The sequence below is a fragment of the Hesperophylax consimilis genome, chromosome 12 (genome assembly GCF_061612785.1).
Source record: "Hesperophylax consimilis isolate HC1 chromosome 12, BYU_Hcon_1.0, whole genome shotgun sequence".
Taxonomy (NCBI): Eukaryota; Metazoa; Arthropoda; class Insecta; order Trichoptera; family Limnephilidae; genus Hesperophylax; species Hesperophylax consimilis.
In genome coordinates, this window is record NC_142847.1 from 36,585,602 (window position 1) to 36,599,379 (window position 13,778).

Below are 13,778 nucleotides of genomic sequence, written 5' to 3' on the forward strand. Positions count from 1 at the left end.
ACCGGGAGTTACCACAGAAAGGAGACATTAAATACCTACCACCCCATAGCGGGGGGGGCTTCGAATTAACAAATCACACAACGTGAAGTTAAGGGATTTATTGTAGATCAACCCCAAAGCGTAGGCCTTATTTTACTGTGTGCGATACCACAGGGGCGGGGAATATTCAGAGTTAGCTAGGCCCAGCACGATATCGTTTTGCAAAAGCGAAACTGAACGCTGGAGAGAAGGAGGTATAAAAACCTCATTCAAGCGAGTTAGGACAATTAGGGGGTCGAGTCAACACAGACTTCAGTAAAATAAACACTATTTAAAATTAGTATCCTCGCATATATGCAATACGCTGATTGAAGTGGTGAACTTTATCAAATATAAACTCGTAAATTACACCCGCCAAAAAAAACAGCAGTTGTTGGCGTTTTGAAAGTTCGCAATTTCGCGATGACATTGACAGCGTATATAAACCACCCACGTATACAGTAGTTTGATTTTACAACGAAAAAGCAAAGATGTCCTCTTATTAAAATCATTGACAATATTGCTGAAATCTAGGCTTCCGACCTATATACGGATTATGTTCCAAGCCGTGCTAAGCTCGACATTCCAACCAAGCCAAGCTTAAAATCAACTGATAACCGGGCTACAGACAGATGCGCCAGTGTTACCATCGTAAAACGATTTATTATTAAATTTCGTGTCAATATCGGTTCTGGTATCGACGGCGCTACCGTGCTCGGGTCTTTTGACAAAAAATCGTCGGAAGTTAAGTATATCCATCCGATATTGTAAAGTCATCAATTTGATCGTGCTAGACCTACAGGTAAAACTAGTTGCGTGGGTTATTAATGTAAGAATAGTGTCGGTCGCAACTTAATCTTACTTCTTTCTTGTGTCTTTTTCAATTACTTTCTTTTAAGTGTTATTAATATTGTGTGAAAGTTTAGTAAATTGTAATAAGTTAGTATTAATTCTAGATATTACAGTAGGATAGAAAGTCGCCAAGTTGTTAATAAGTGTTACTTAATCCAAGCTAGAAATTAGTCAGTCATATAATAGTTCCTAAAATTGGTATATCCATCAATAGATTACGTTTAAAAAGAACAGAATTGTTTCTTAGTTACCTACCTCTCACATAAAATACAAAATAAACTGACGCAGCCGGTAGGATAAGAACCTATGCTTCCAAAGGATTACAAAAGTCAATGACCCTCCAAGTAAAGCTTTGAAAATGTTGGGTTTTGTTATTAGAAATTGCGGCCAATTTAAAAATGTTCAAACCTACAAAAATTTGCATATGTCATTGGTTAGGAGTCAAATTGAGTACAACTCGACAGTGTGGGCACCTAGTTACGCTAGTAATTCACTCGCGATAGAAAGAATTCAAAAAAATTCTTAAGATTTATTAATTTCAGAATGGGTATTACAAGGGAATTAGGATTATCTACTATGTCAACTCAATTTATTAAAATTATCTCAACGCAGAATAGTTGAAAATGACCTAAAATGTTTATATAAAATCATAAATTCAATAATTGACAACCCTGAACTATTATACTTGAATTCTTTACATATACCTCGCAAACCAACATCGAGGCATTATCTACCGTTCTATAGTGATAACTCCAACACAGAATCACAATTCTATACCCCCGTTCGCCGTATACAAAATTTGCGTAGTGACTATAAAGATGCTGTTGATATATTCAACACACCATTCACCAAATATAAACAAGTCATTACCCAATTTATTTCAGAAAGAAGAATATAAAATATAATAAAATCAAACTATAGAAACTACGTAGCTCTATTTTATCTTACCAAAGTTTTGTAATTTTCCTAGAATATATTTTTCCATCTTGCATAGTGGAGTGTCTAGTTTCCACTTTATTTCGTTTTGATATTGTTTTTGTTTAAGAGGTTGCGTTTTATTGTGTCTTCTATTTTTTTTTTGATTTTTTTTTTATTTTACTTTGATTTTTTTTTTTTTGATTTTGTTGTGTTTATTTAGACGTTCTTTATAAAAAATAAGAAAATAACATGTAAAATCCCAGCCGGGCGTGAATTTATAAATAAATAAAGTATTGCTACTTCAATGTAATTCTATCCAAGACGCCTTCTGAGATTACAATTGTGTTGGGAAAGAACTTCGCTTACGAATACAATGATATAAAGTGCATATGTCCTCTCTCTGGATACCATGTGGTAACCCTATTGGAGGGTAGGTTATTTATGAATAAACTGTTCGCTCGTGCGCCCGGGGGCCATTAGCCATTACAGTCATATAAACGAAATACCGTCGGTGGTTGGAGCACAGAGTCCCCTCGAGGGATCTATGTGAACATGCTGAACAGCGACTATTCCTTAGCACACATTGTTTCAGGTGTTTAGTATGATATTATATAAATGGGGATAATTTAATAAGTAATAATGAGACCTGCCACTGAGAGCTCTATCTTTAACTCTCTTTCTGTTGAATGCATTGATATAATATTATGAACTTATTAGTCGATGGTTCAATTTGTCTTTCATAATGTCCGTGGCTTTTAGGCTCCGGAGCTAGTGGAGGTGAGGTCGATACCAGGTAGGGGCAAATATTTTGATTGAATTTATTCCCTTTGGGTTACATTTGCGCCACGTTCCAGAGTGGTTGATACTCTCAGTAGAGCTCTGGTGAAAGACCACCAATCAGAATCGCATGCATTAGCCGTTTTAAATGACCGTATCGAAAAGGCAGGTACTCTCCAGTTACTTGTTTTCTCCTCTCTTTTTCCTTTCCCTCAGCCTCACAACGGAGTCCGGAGTCCAGGTAGTTGAGACTGTTGTAGAGTAATTATTACATTTACAAAGGGATGGAAAAGGAGCAGTGTAGATACGTTAAGAATCTGGATACTTTGCTTATAATAAATATGATGGATTCTTGGATTGCTATGGGCTTTTTTACAGTTTACTTTTTCGTTAAGTTTCCAAATGGGTTATTTTCTCAGATGGTATTGGGATCCTTGACATTTTCTGTGTCACTGTCTTACGTAATTTTTTAAATATTGTTTGGAAATATTCCATGTTTATTTAGTTTCATATTTCAAATATTGTTAGTAAAATTGTTTATTAACGATTGTGAATGTGTGTATTACTTATAGTGATGTATGTTATTGGAGTATTATACCGTATTGCGGTACTTCCTTATTAGCCAACGTTTTGGAAAGTGATCAATAATAATATAATATGTCAATCATAAGGGCAGATGTGGAATCGTGTGTACCTATTACTGTTCGGTATTGTAAATTTCTCCCGGATTATTTATGTTCAGGCAGTACAGACGCAGAATTGTGCCAGTGTATTTCAAGCCTTTCATAAAATTCCACACAGTATCTAAATTGAGAATGTTGAAGCAATAGGTATACACGGAGACCTCCTTCGTTGGTTAGCCTCTTATCTCAATAATCGCACGCAAGCTGTAACCGTACAAGGGTTCTGCTCTAGTTTCACCCTCGTAACCTCAGGAGCTCTCCAAGGACCTCACCTTGGCCCCCTCTTATTTAATATTTTTATGAAGGATGTTAACAAAACTATCCGTAATTCCTACCTGTACCGATACGCTGACTGATGACACAAATATTGTCAAAATCATTAAGTCTGAGACGGATTGTAGAGAGCTCCAGGATGACCTGGACTCCCTGGTATGCTGTTGAAAAAATTACCTTCTTTTGAATACAGATAAATGTAGTGACATATCTTGTTCTCGAAAGAAAAATACAATATAGAATATTGTATTGTAGGATAAATGAAATAAGAGATCCTGGAGTGCTATTAGACAAGCTTCTTTTCCAATCTCACGTCGAGCATATCACAAGAAAGGCTTTGAAAATGCTTGGATTTACACTTCGACTTAGTCCAGTTTTCAAAAATCCTCAAACATTTAAGATTATCTACGTATCCTAAGTCAGATGCGCATGCTTCAACAGTGTGGAAATCTCACTTTTCTACGCATAAATCAAACATAGAAAGAGTTCATAAAAGTTTTTGAAATAAATTTCTTATCGCATGCGAAATGATGAAAAAATGTCTCCATGAACCTTAAAACTATTGATCAATGTCGAGATATTAGAGACCTGTAATGTTTATAAGATAATTCAAAATTTTATTGATAGCCCGTACCTACGAGTATAAAAAATATTAATTTCAGATGTCCGTTAAGAGTTGCTCAATCTCCGGACTCATTATAATAGAAATATTTTATATTATAATAGCAATACTAACTATCTTGAAAATTAATTATGAAAAAGTAGCTGTAGCACGTTTAATAGATTATGCTCAGACATTGATTTGTACACGAACCTCACTAAATTTATAACATTTAAAAAAATAAAATTCGGTCATATGTCAGAAAGCTTATTATTTTATCACAATTCCTTATTATTTCTTCTTCTGCTTTCAGTTTGAATTGAAAAAAAATTAAACAGCAGTTTTAATTGAATAACATCATTTCTTTCATGGACATGTTTAAATGTAAACCTAAAAATATTGCAAAAAACACTTATTGTATCTTTAAGTAGTTGCACTTCATCAGAACTTCTTACATTATATTGTTAGGGATTTAAAAAAAAAAAATTGTTCTTAGTTTTAAATGTCGTTATTTTATTGGTCAATGATATAACATATTCCTAACACTGTAAAATATGATACATGACTGATGCTTTCATGTGATCTGTAGTTATGTTCGAGGTACTGTCATTCTTTGATGATTTAGTTTATAATATTTCTTCTCTTGGCAACTATCTGTATGAAATCATAAATATGAATTTAGTAAAAAAGGCATACAATTCTTCAACAACCTACTTGAAGACACTAGAAAAATATGAAAAATAACGAAATCTTAAGCACAATCAAAAAGCACTTCAAAATTATGTGGAAATATTATATTTTCATGTAAAAATTTACAAATATCCTTTGTATAACTTTATAGTATTCAATAATTATGTAAAGCTTTTCATAATTTCTGGTATTCAATAATTATGTAAGGTTTTTCGTTTCGGTTCCGAATAAAAACGAAGACCATGAATGTCATGTGGGAGTGTTTCGTGACCCAAAAGTCTGGCCATCATAATTACCATGATTATGAGATTCCAATAGAATTGCGATACACGATGTTAGACAAGCGTAAAAGAAATACAGTATTGAAGCAAATAATTTGTTTAAATGATAAGATATTTAACTCCTTCAATATTTTATCAATTTTCGTATATCTATTGTCCTTCAGTATAATTCTCATAGCTCTATTTTTTAGTACTGTCATTAGTTTAATTAATCCATCGTTGGATAAAAATAGAAAGCTGCTGCAGTAATTAACGCGTGGAACAATGATTGCGTTGTAAACATTTTTTGTTTCATTGAAGGCACTTCTAGTGTTCTTCTTATTATACGGTCCAGACCATAGACTAAATATACATCAATGGTCCAGACATATTTTCCAAATTAGGATTGATATAAAAGAAGCATCCTATAAAACGCCCATTAGTAATTAAGTAAATCGAGTGAATGGTGGGGGTACGTTAATGCCAACAGTCGGTAACCGATCGCAAATAAAAAGGTTATCGTATCGCTTTTCTTTGGGCCTAATCTAAGGATTTTCATTAATCACCCCCATGTGTTAGAAACTTGATGTACAAGCGTCGCGTCGGTAGGGGTGTGTTAAGACAGTATTATATAACATGACACGGACATGATAAATGAGCATTATTATATTTGAGTGAAATGTGTCCTCTTTGCTCTCCGGGGCATACAAAGTATACAGTAGAGGTGATTAAAATAACGTGAAACAGTTTTTTCGTAAGCGTTTATGTTCAGAAATTATTTTTGAGGTTTTTGGGACAACCATTTAAAAAAAAGGTGTAACTAGGCCTGCAATAAACCCGCGCAAAATAATGACAATAGAGCACGATATGATTGCAAATAAATGCTTACTCGTTAAATGCTTTCACTTTAAACGTGTATCCACCGGTACACAATACTCTGACCATAAACCTATGTAAAGAAACGCTTTCTCGCTAAGCGGTCATCCTCCCGTCCTCGATTGGACTCCCATAAATCGTGCAAAAAAACGCTTCAACCCGCCCGCGATAGGCCATCCCTAAGCAGATGAAAAGAAACGGCTATTTATTAAACGGTTACTCATTATCCTACCCATCAACGACTTGCCGCTCATAAACCGTCGCAAACAACGCTTCCACACGCCCGCGATTGGCCGTCCGTAAACCGATGCAAAGAAACGCTTTCTCGTCAAACGCTTTTATGTAAACCTTTATTTTTTTTTACATTACCTCCACACAAGAGGCGCTGAAAAAAATTCCCTCAGGGGCCTAAGACATCTCTGGGGATGGTGTGTGGGGATTTTTTAGGGAAGAGAAAGAGAAGAAATTCTGGGAAGGAAAAGGTATGGGTAGGAATCTGAGGGCCAATGTGTCGAGTAGCCATCACCATTTTTTTTTCAACACAGGAGACCCTGAGGAAAAAATGATGAGAAGGGTGGGTAGAAATCTGGGGTCAGTGGGCAGGAGTTACGGACGTATGAATCTATCCCTCATACTAACGGTGCAAGGCGATGACTCAAGTTGGCTATTCACCAAACACGGCTAAAGCCATTTAAAGTTATTCATTAAACGTTTTTTTTCGGAATGTAGTATTATTTATGTAGTGTTATTTTTAAATGGTTTCTAGTAACCGTTTATTTTAGGAAACCGAAACGCTTTCGGTTTCTTGAAAAAGCCGAAAAGCCCACCCCTAGTACTCAGTTCTCACCTTTAAAGCAAGTCATTGTGACCATTAATCCCATATTTTGACAGTTCTACTCCTCGTATATATGATGAGAACTGTCAAAATATGCGGATAACGGTCACGATGACAAGCGTTATAAGGTACAAAACAAACAAAACCATTTTTCATAGCGATGAAAGTATACCATCTTCCACAAACGACGCAGGTGAAATACTTATATTGAGGATATTATAAGAATCTATTATAAGGACATCAAGAACCAGCGGCGGCTCGCGACTTTTGGGTGTACTAGAGTGCTTATATTACAAAAAATGGAATTATTGATGTTGTTGTAGCTGAAAACGATTTTTTATTTTTTCCAAAAATTCGATTTTTTGGGTAAAGATTTTCAGGAAATCCGTGCGGTGCACGGCTAAGCTGAAATTTCATAAAAATCAAATTTTAGAAAAAAATAAAAATCGTTTTCAGCTACACCAACATCAACAATGCAATTTTTTGAAATATTAGCACTCTAGTACACACAAAAATCACGAACCGCCACTGTCTAGAACCATATTAGGCTCCAATTATGAACGGGTGGGTGTCCCGTTGTGAGTCTACCCAGAGATAGGTCGAGAAAAATGTGGATAAAGATGTGGATGATGAATTGGTGGAAGGGGATTGACTGTCAGTATAAACTTTTAAACCCCGATGACATTTTTATAAAATTGAATGAAAACATGATTTCCACGTGGTAGAATCATAGGGAAGAATTTGAAAATGAAACAACACACAACGATGCCTTAAAAACTGTGTTTTTCTAGACTCTCCATGAACAAATTCTCAAAATTCTCCATTTGCCGCATGTAGATAGGGCATTGCTACCATAATAATAATACAAGTAAAGAATTCTGCTATTTGAAGTCTTGATGAGAATTATGATTAGTTAGTATATAAGCCCTGAAGAAGCTTAAGAAAAACGAAATCTGGTTGGCTGTCATTTAAAAATTCAGTAAGAGTGGAATTACAAAGTATTTTTTTCCATTTAAAATATAAAGTCACACCTATAAAAATTAGCTTCCCTCGAAAAAAAAGAGTTACAGTCACTCACAGACAGAACCCAAACCGAAATTCGCACGTATGATGGCAACACAAGAGTCTTATCGCCATCCCGTGAAACCCAACGTATGAGAAATGTTGTGGGGCGGATAGAAATGTAGGAAAATTTAGGGGAAGTGCTATATGAAGACCTTCGGTGACACCTTTGAAGGTAGCAATTGGCTTCGTAAAGACGCCAGGAGCATTTTTTATCCCGAGGGTGAATAGAGTAAATATTTTATCTTGGTCAATATTGGTTCTACTGAGTGGAGCCAGCACAAGTTCCCCCCAATTTTTTACGCGACCCGTCCCTTGTCGACAGCTATTTTCTATTTCCTCATCATAAGCTGATATCGCTGATAACTTTTATTCTTTCTCATAAAAGAAGATTGTTACAGAAAGAGAAGTTACAGTTGTGTTTTTAGCGGCAGGTTTGAATGAGATCCATCTCAAGTGTTGTTGCCAGGAGTGTTGTTATTCACATGGAAAACAATAATATAATAGTGACCTATGTAAGACAAAATGTGAGAACCAGAATAGTTGTTTTGATTGTTTTCTTTGTTATTCTGTACCCATGGAACGGAAACATATAAACTACACCAAGCATTACCACGGAAGATAAAAGAATTTGAATTGCGGAGAAACCTAAATAACCTAAACATACCTTGGATAGAGGGTTAACCCCGATGATATTCGATTTTATTACACGGTTAAAGCTATTTAAAGCAACCTTTCATTTCTGAATGGTGATCTTACACCAGGGCGATACTGAGAGTGTCTTCCATTCTGGAACGTGCCGCAAATATACTTATCTTATATTATTTTTAATGAACACCGAGTGAAATAACACAAATTGATCAAATAATATTTTCTTGCGCAAGCCGGGATTTGAAGCCGATTTGATTTGATTGCTAGTCGAGAGAATTACATTTATTTTTTGGAGGCCGTCATTATGACGGTGATACCGTCTTGAGTGCGCGTAAATCCTCTTAGGCCGATATTTCAGTACAATAATTTGTTAAATTAATGTGTTTTTAGGCGTTTAGTTTTGGTGTAGCCGTCCATTACCGAATACCAAGAATTATTAAGCTTAGCCCCGTCGTCCCTAATGATATTAACGGGTTTTTGGTGAATTTGGATTGCCTCCGTAATTAGGCGTGCTCGTTGCGTTTCGGGTCTTCCCAGGACTTCAAGAACACATTCAAAGTAATGACCGGCTTCATTTAAGTGCCTGACAATTACCGATTTATCTAGATGGTCGAGTTTGCACGCTCGAAAGTGTTCTGAGATTCTTTTGGAGACGGTCCGTTCTGTCTGGCCTACATACTCCTCGTCACAACCCGAGCAGCCGAGCTTATAATCTCCAGATGTATTTAAACTTAAGATGAAACTAGGTTTCTGCAGGCCTCAGCAGTTCTTGGATTTTAGTAGTTGGTCTGAAGACAGTAATAATTACTTTCCTCAGTATCCTGGCAATTCTGTGTGCCACACTGTAAACATAGCGCAAGAAAGTGCAGCCTTTTTGCTCTTGTTCAATTCTGACTTCGTTCGGGGTAGATTTGGCTCTCATTGTGTTTTTCGGGGTAACCGTTTGCTTCTGAGAATCCTGTAGGGTAAAAAGATCGTCCGAAAGATAGCCAAACTCCGATAGGAGAAGGCATCAGATGAAAAGACATAAATAATACATTTGATATCTTCAAAAGTTATTAGAGACAAAAAATATAAGAAGCGAAAGATTAATCCCACAATAATATTCCATTTTCCTACCCAATTGATCCAGTTTCAACTAAACATGGTTTTCAGTACCGCAAACCAGTGAATCAAACCTGTGATTCTAGAATGGTGACAAATGACTCGGCAGAATTGCTGTATTCTGTGAATGAGCCCGTCACCTCCGCGTTTAGCTGTGATGTCACCTACAATAAATCAACAGGTTCCCTGTAATACAACCTTCTGCTTTTGCCACATTATCCTCGAAGACAAAGAGCTTTTCCAAAGACAAGACTCTTGTAGGAATGCACCTCATCAGAAGTACATTTTGACATTGTAGACGGCTAAAGTAAGAACTAACAATGAACTTAAAAAAAAACAATTTCTAACTCGTGACCACTGGGCCCAGAGCCTTACCATTTTGTGACGGAGGTTGTCGATGAAATAACGTCACAAACCTGTTTACCGGTCCAGTCCATTTCTTGCTTTATTCACATACATAAATTTTAATACAGTATTGTATTTTTGATCCTGCCACATACAGCTCCGTTGTCACCTCTTTTCTCGTTATACCTATATATAGGACACACCGACCCTTGCAGACCAATTATCAACTTTAATCTATAGCAAGATCTTACTTAAATTTATTTAGAAACTACAAACTATTTAATGTTCACTGCTCCTTAACCCAATTTTATAAAAAAATATATTGGATAAAGATTTTGCCAGTTGTCAACAAAATTGAAGAACCACAGCACAAAAAGCGCTTAGTTGCTAAGTCAGCACTTTTAGGAGTGGCGCTCGGATACAATGGCTCAGGTAGGTACTAACCTTGCGCACGATGGTTCTCAGCTTGTTCCTGGTTAATTCCGGCTCACCATGTCTGTGTCTGTCCCACTCACTGGAGTCACTTCACTCAACACTTCACTGCTACTCAATCACCACTTAACTGCCACTCAACAGTCACGTGGTCACCACTGGCTATGCACTTCACCACCAATTAAAAAAGAAATAGAATTGCTTCAATATTAAATACAAAAGGTTTTCATGAAAATATGATAACTTGGAACGATTCTCGTTATAACAACATTATATTATGGTTTTATAGACCAAGATAAAATGATTTTCAAAATAATAAGCAGCGTCTGTATAGGCAGGTACTATACAAATGTGGAGTCATGAAATGACGTAGTTCCCTGTTTTTTACATTATTTCTTAGATAATACAGTAGCAATAAAGAAACATTTCCTTTGTCTGAAGTATAAGGTATGTACATATTTGTATGCTTTTGCTGATAAATGCGTGTATAGCTAAGGTTACTGTTTCTATCTTACATCGTATCGTCTTGAAAGATTAATAAATTATTGAAATATATATTTTTGTGATTTCCTAAACCTATTTTTACAAGAACTCTAAAGTAGAAAAAGAAAGACACATTTTGTCAGATTCTCATGTTATTTTTTCAATTTATATTGCGTTTTTAACTCATGGAAATGGATGTGTCCATTTCACAAATAGATGTCAAACAGAAATCTATGAATCAATTTGAATTCAGTAACAATGAGATGAACCACAACACAACTAAGTAAAGTAGAGTGCACTTGCGTATTGGCTACTTGTATATTACAATACATGTAGAACATAATATAATAAACTATACCAAGACAGTTTAGGGAAGGAGATTTCCGCAATAACAAAATATTCCTACGTCTAATCTGTATTCATCTCTAATATGCGGCAAAATACAATCGAAAATCAATCTATTTGATGAAAAAAAATGAATGTAAGCACATTTCGGAATGCTCGTGTAATAATGATGAAGGTTCGAACCAAACAGAAAACCGAGCACTGTGGCAGGATGCACTAGGACCGCGTGGGCGGAGATCGGAGGCTCGCTGCGCACTGGCGCCGCTGCCAGGGGAGCTAGGGCGGCTGGGGGACGCGCCCGCCCTCGCTCCCGCCCCTCCGCGGCGGCGCGCGCAATCTGATACTGTTCCAGCGCGTATTGAACACGTTACTCCAACGGGCTGCCACTGTGTTCTGTGTAGTCTACCCTCCAGTATACACAAAACATAAACAACTGTGTGTTGTGCCTGAAACCCCGAAGCTACTGCCTCTGCTGCTAGCTGCTAGCTGCTACCTCCCCGGCCTTGTTGAAGTCTCACCCCCTTTATCACATTACACTGTATCAAGAAGCCGTTTACGGCAGGAAAATTTCCCACACAACTTCCTAAAATGTAATTATGTACGGTGTTCGGAGTTTTGTCGTTTCAGCACAGCGTAACATTGTAACAAAATAAATCTGGCGCTGAGTAACGATTTTTTTCGTTTCTTTTTGTGTTCAACATCTTTTTGAATAAAATACGCGTTTCTTTAGAATTCGAATTAATAACGGGAAGTTTCGTAGGCAATCTATTCTGAACCACAAAGCAGAAAATCTGTTTGCCAAAATATTAATATTTCACTCGGGAGTTTTTTTTCTGTTTTGTCAAAATATTAATTTCCCTTGGAGATTTTCTTTTTTAATTTGTAGGTTTAACGTTACGTCACGTCAACGGTAGGATTTAACTCAAATTTCATCAACTAAGAATCATTAATATGGTTTATTTAACAAAGGTAAGGATCGCAGGAAATATTATAGTAAAAATGTTATTTCTATATCGTTGAAGAAGAAGATAATACTAAACGAAACATGAAACAGAACAAGACATATAAAATAAAATAAAAGATAACGGCCACAACTAGGAATCGAACTCGAGACCGAGTCTCACTGGACAGCGTCTTAACCTCTCGACCATTTTAACATTAATTTTGCCTTGTTTATTACAGGGTGGTTTCAATCCCACGAGTTTCATATACCTAATACATATAATATAAAGTAAAAATAATAATAAAGAAAATTAAAATGAAGTTAAAATTTTCGATTTCTGTGATATCAGGAATTGGCTCTATCGCTTGTAAATGGGACCCTGCCAGAAGTGGAGTGGTGCCATCACAAGAGCGTTTTCGCTCGTGGCTAGTCCCGTTCTGTAGCTGGTGATCCGTATTCTGATTAGGGCTTGGAATCCTGGAAGTGAATCAGTGGCACTGCAGTCTGCGGTGCCGGAACAATCCAAAAAGCATTTGGTACGCGTTGTTGAATTAAACTTCCATTCATTTTAGAGAATTGGTCCACAGCGCCACGGTGTATAAGCTGGTGCACTATGTGTTGAACAGTTGTCTTTTTGCTTTTGGGCTACTCTAAAACTTGTTAAATCTTGGAGAGATCATATCGTCGCTGTTAAATCAAACCGGCATATGTGCGAAAATGTAGCTTTTGAGTTATTGGTGTCAAAATTTTTCTTTTTTTCCCTTCTATTCTTATGTCGAACCGGCATGTCGTATAGTTGAATAAAAATCTGTCAGATGGCGTTGGGCCGGTATGCATTTACGCGGGAATCGCCAATTTTTTAGCAGAAGACAGACCTATTCCGCAATACGCCAGTTGTTTCAAAACTTTCAAGGGGGAAATGCGTCCATCATGTAAGTAAAACTGAATTATCTCACAAAAGTACATTTTTATTATTAACCAGATATGACTTATTGGCAGATAATCCGGTTTGCACTTAACAAAAGCGTTTATAGCAGCCTCAACTAAAACAAACCGGCATATATTATATGACAAAATGTCTGCCCGGGTAAAATTTCTCCCGTTTAAAAAAATAAATTAAAATAGGCAAATTTAATAAAAAAACTTTAGCAAACTGAAAGATGCGAAACTGCGGTGAGGAATACGAGTCTAAAACCCGTGGAAGAGTGAACCAACGATTCATGAAGCCTCCTTGCCACAACTGAAAACGCAAGTCTTCCTAGTCATTACTACAGATCTCAAAGTTCTCGGGAGTATATCGATGGTGGAAAATCTATCGCCGATCACAGAGATTATCTAAAAGAAAGAAATGAGTCAAACCTTGCAGGAATCAGCTACTACCAGTACAGAGGTTTTTTCAAGGCATACAAACTTTCACACCGAAGAAAGATCAGTGTGATGTATGTCACTAAAATACCAAAATACGAAACACAATACGACAGAATATGAGAATCATATTCTAGAAAAAGACTTGTCCAGACTGGAAAAGGAGAATGACAATAAAAGCACAGATACAACCGTCGTAGCAGTATAGGATCTACAGGCAGTGCTGTCACCACGTTATCCGCATGGGGAGGCATCTTCCTACTAC

At 36.5% G+C, this 13,778-nt stretch overlaps 1 protein-coding gene across 3 annotated transcripts in view; it reads right to left on the reverse strand.

Annotated features, from left to right (window-relative positions):
* Positions 1-11,456, reverse strand: part of LOC149419578 (thrombospondin type-1 domain-containing protein 7A-like) — a 68,783-nt gene extending 57,327 nt beyond the window's left edge. For 2 of the 3 annotated variants that reach the window (XM_089637900.1, XM_089637898.1), the window contains exons 1-2: positions 11,389-11,456; positions 10,390-10,546 (exon numbers count right to left, since the gene is read on the reverse strand). The gene's annotated coding sequence lies outside the window, so the exon portion shown is untranslated. Of the gene's footprint in view, positions 1-10,389; positions 10,579-11,349 lie in introns of all 3 variants that reach the window. The other variant, XM_089637899.1, reaches the window with a different exon arrangement.
* Between the last annotated feature and the right edge of the window lie 2,322 nt (positions 11,457-13,778).